This window comes from Periplaneta americana, chromosome 3, assembly GCF_040183065.1.
Source record: "Periplaneta americana isolate PAMFEO1 chromosome 3, P.americana_PAMFEO1_priV1, whole genome shotgun sequence".
In the NCBI taxonomy this organism is placed as follows: Eukaryota; Metazoa; Arthropoda; class Insecta; order Blattodea; family Blattidae; genus Periplaneta; species Periplaneta americana.
Window position 1 is genome coordinate 20,098,767 of NC_091119.1, and position 4,478 is coordinate 20,103,244.

A 4,478-nucleotide genomic window follows, 5' to 3' on the forward strand; every position below is an offset into this window, starting at 1 on the left:
ATTTTAATCTCTCCAGCTTTCGTAAAGCAGTATTATTTTGAAACAAGTTTCTGGTTGTGTGATTTTCGAAACGGGTTAAGAGATTTCTAGTTTCTAATAATCGTTGAGAAATTGCTACAAAAGTTCGCCGAATAGGTAACCTTCTTTGAGAAAAACGTTGACGATACATCCTTCTTACCTCACTTGAATTACGACGACTTTCTTCTTAAATTAATATGATATTCCTAAACTGTGAATGACATTGTAAGTTGTTTATCGAATGCCCTGTACTGAACTTCCATCCGCTCGGCAGTAGAGCTATGGACAGGGAGCTTGAACTCAGCTGACTCGTACTTACGTCTGTGCAGAGTACTGCCTGCTGAACACGTTGACACGTCTCTCACGTCAGAATATTAACAAATTTAAGCATGCATTTTTATTTAATTTCACGAAAACGTAATAGAACATACAAATATTTATTTGAACTAATATTAACTCTTTGCTAGATATACCTACTGATGTAATTGTTTTCGTAATTTTACTAACGATATAAACAATATAACGCAAATAAAATAATTTTTTTTTTCTGGGAAAACTATTAAGTTTTGACACTATGTTGCATGGACATTTTTTGATCCTGTTGACCGTCTCCTACGACTGTGAAAAGGGCTGCACTTATACCCCTTACACCCTGTACAATATTTCCAAAATATATTCAAGAAACATACAATTCTGATTTCGAAGATATAATAATAATAATAATAATAATAATAATAATAATAATAATAATAATAATAATAATAATAATAATAAAACAACTTATCTGTTAATTTGCAGCTTATTACCTTAATATAGGAGCTCTCGAGAGTGTAAGGGGATGTAGCTCAGTGGTAGAGCGCTCGCTTCGCATGTGAGAAGTCCCGGGTTCAAACCCCGGCATCTCCAGTAATTTTTTTATGTTTTATCTTGCTGTGCAATCCTCAATATTGATCTTAAAATTTTCATCTTTGCTGCTCGTAAATTATATTTTTATCGTTTACTAACAAAATTACTCACCATTCACTAATTACACACACACACACACCGCATATATGACTGCAGCAACGCAAAACGAACATGTATATGAACATCTTTAACAACAGGTCACTGGGAAGACCTCGAAGTAGATGGAAGGATGAAATTCAAAAGGAATGCGTGGAAATGGGAATTACCAACTGGGAGGAACTAGCAAAAGACAGAACAGGGTGGAAGAGTTTTGTGAAATCGACATGCTACATAATGTTCTTTAATTGATTGATTGATTGATTCATTCATTCATTGACATAATGCATTCCTAGAATTAAAAACGTTTGTTATGACGCTATAAATCGTACACAATTGGCCTAATTCTGTAATTCTAGCACTGGTGCCAAAACAGGTCACTTAGCAACTAGTATTCCATGACGTTATCACAGTCCACACCTGTGGAGTAACGGTCAGCGCGTCTGGCTGCGAAACCAGGTGGCCCGGGTTTGAATCCCGGTCGGGGCAAGTTGCCTGGTTGAGGTTTTTTCCTGGGTTTTTCCTCAACCCAAATGCTGGGTAACTTTCGGTGTTGGACCCCGGACTCATTTCACCGGCATTATCACCTTCATTTCATTCAGACGCTAAATAACCTAGATGTTGATACAGCGTCGTAAAATAACTCAATAAAAAAAAACGTTATCACCGCCTTCACAACACAATTTTATACAACGAAGCTGTAAGAAAAAGCTTCAAAAGAATAACAAAATAACATTATCTTAGAAACGGTTACTTAGCAACCATGCAATATACTTCACTCAAGCGCTGAACATCCCCTCGTGCCATAATTACGAACATTACTGGTATAAACAAATTGGTGTAGCCATTGCTTTATATGCTAGTGCAGCATCGTAGCGTCGTGGAATGACCGCTGGTTCCAGTCCTCACGGGGAAGTGTGTTTATCTTGAAATTTTGGTCACTGCTCACTAAGAATCGTGATAAATTTTTGGAGCTACGTTAGGTGAGGAAAGCCGGTTTCGAAAACCTCTACTCCGTACTGGTTGGATGATCATCTTTGCTCAGGCACGTGGACGTGAAGCCAGTAATCGGCTTGTCCTTGGACGTCTGTGGGCTGTAACGTCACTAATTAAACATTACTTTACAGTGCTTAACCGTAGAAGCACCCTGTATATTTTTATAACATAAAGAACACTGTGGGATCGCATATGACTCATTTAAGGAAATAATTTTCAGATTTATTTTCAATGAAGAATACTTGTCATTTTGATAGTTATTTGCTTCCATAATAATGAAACATACTTTCTCTGAATGGATTTTTTTAGGCCAAATACATTTTCTTGAACCTATCCAACTTCAGTTTTTGAGCTTCAACGCGAAAACGCAAGTATCAATGTCAGGACGATAGCAGTAGCTATTTCGGGTCATTGTGGATTGTAGGCAAAAGTTAAAAAAATGTCAGGTTTGCTAAGCTTTAGAACAATAGCATTTTTCTGCATGTAGAATTTGAAATGTAGAGCGTAAAATCATTTTATCCTACTAAGAGATCTTGCTGAAATGATCTGGAGACTACAAAATTTTCTAGGCCTCTTATTTTATCAGTAAGTAATACCTTTTGGTCTTTCCTTAGGAACTGTAACTTTTGCGCTCTCTCGAGCCAATACTGAAGACAATGACACATATCAATATCTACACTACACCGCCATTAAATATATGAAAAAGACCCAACCCCACTGGGTTAATAAGTATACAAATATTTGATTTTTAATAACAATATTATTATCTTACTTAAGTTTTGTAGTTATATATAGCAGCCACTCAGTAAATTATAGAAATGAAGATCTAAATTAAGATATTCTCTACATTTACTTACATAACCACAAAACGTTTCACTTTCATGTCATCAATATAGCATCAATATTATGTACAATTAATGAAAAATAGATGCATCATGATATTAACTATAATAATATTTAATTTCTAATGATAATAATGTCATGAAACCACCTCAAGTTTCGTAGATTTGAATATCCAATACACAGCTGTACTCAGAAAATTATACACTGCAGAATCAGTTTTTAATAACAAATTGAATTGAGCTCTAAATATGTCGGCAATCCTGCAGGTCATGGCCTTCGTGTAATAGCCTATTGTTTATTGTAGTGTGTGTTTTGTTCTGAAATTCAATGAAGTCGGCCGTGATTCAATAAAATTAGTTCTCAAAACTGACAACAGATGGATTTTGGAAAATAGGAAAATTATGTAGGAAAATTGACATTTCACTGAAAATTACTACTTTTCCGAAAAACTTTGGATGCCAGGCATGAAAATGAGGGGTCACTCATTAAAATCCGTTCAGCCGTTTTCCCGTAATTTCTATTACCAATTAAAATTATATATATATATATATATATATATATATATATATATATATATATATATGTAATTTTCTAATTCATTGCTGTATTTCTCACAAACACTGTCTTCTGTTTTCTTATTCTTTGTTTCATAGTTTATTCAATAATTCAGGAATTCCTGTGACTTTGCAGGCCACGGCTTGAAGACGCTATTTTGAACAGTTCGTCACAACTGGCAATTTCTAAAAATACGTTAACTATAGTAAATAACGCATCTTACTACTTAAACACATAGAAACATCTCAACACCACATGTATATAGTCCACACCTGTGGAGTAACGGTTAGCACGTCTAGCCGCGAAACCAGGTGGCCCGGGTTCGGTTCCCGGTCGGGGCAAGTTACCTGGTTGAGGTTTTTTCCGGGGTTTTCCCTCAATCCAACATGAGCAAATGCTGGGTAACTTTCGGTGTTGGACCCCGGAATCATTTCACCGGCATTATTACCTTCATCTCATTCAGACGCTAAATAATCTAAGCTGTTGATAAAGCGTCGTAAAATAACCTACTAAAATAAAAATAAAAACACCACATATATATTTCAAGAAAATGAAAAAACGTTTTTTTATACTAACCATACTAAATAACACTGAGCTCGAACAGAACACAAGCAAAGAAAACCGTTTAACTAATATTTTCACTTCAAGAGTCTCTACAACAATGAAGGTGGACGAAATTCAAATAACAGCATTTTAATACAGCTCGGTACTAGCACAGATAATATAACAAAAGTGGAAGGTCACGGGCGACCCCACGGTGTGGTTCTAGGGTTGTTCTTTATTGTCCTTTATGGTTGTGAAACTTGGACTCTCACTTTGAGAGAGGAACATAGGTTAAGGGTGTTTGAGAACAAGGTGCTTAGGAAAATATTTGGGGCTAAGAGGGATGAAGTTACAGGAGAATGGAGAAAGTTACACAACACAGAACTGCACGCACTGTATTCTTCACCTGACATAATTAGGAACATTAAATCCAGACGTTTGAGATGGGCAGTGCATATAGCACGTATGGGCGAATCCAGAAATGCATATAGAGTGTTAGTTGGGAGGCCGGAGGAGAAAAG

At 36.0% G+C, this 4,478-nt stretch overlaps 1 non-coding gene across 1 annotated transcript; it reads left to right on the forward strand.

Annotated features, from left to right (window-relative positions):
• Nucleotides 1-852: 852 nt before the first annotated feature.
• On the forward strand, nucleotides 853-924 carry TRNAA-CGC (transfer RNA alanine (anticodon CGC)). Its single transcript has one exon. It is a non-coding gene; the product is annotated as a tRNA-Ala (tRNA).
• The last annotated feature ends 3,554 nt before the right edge of the window (nucleotides 925-4,478 follow it).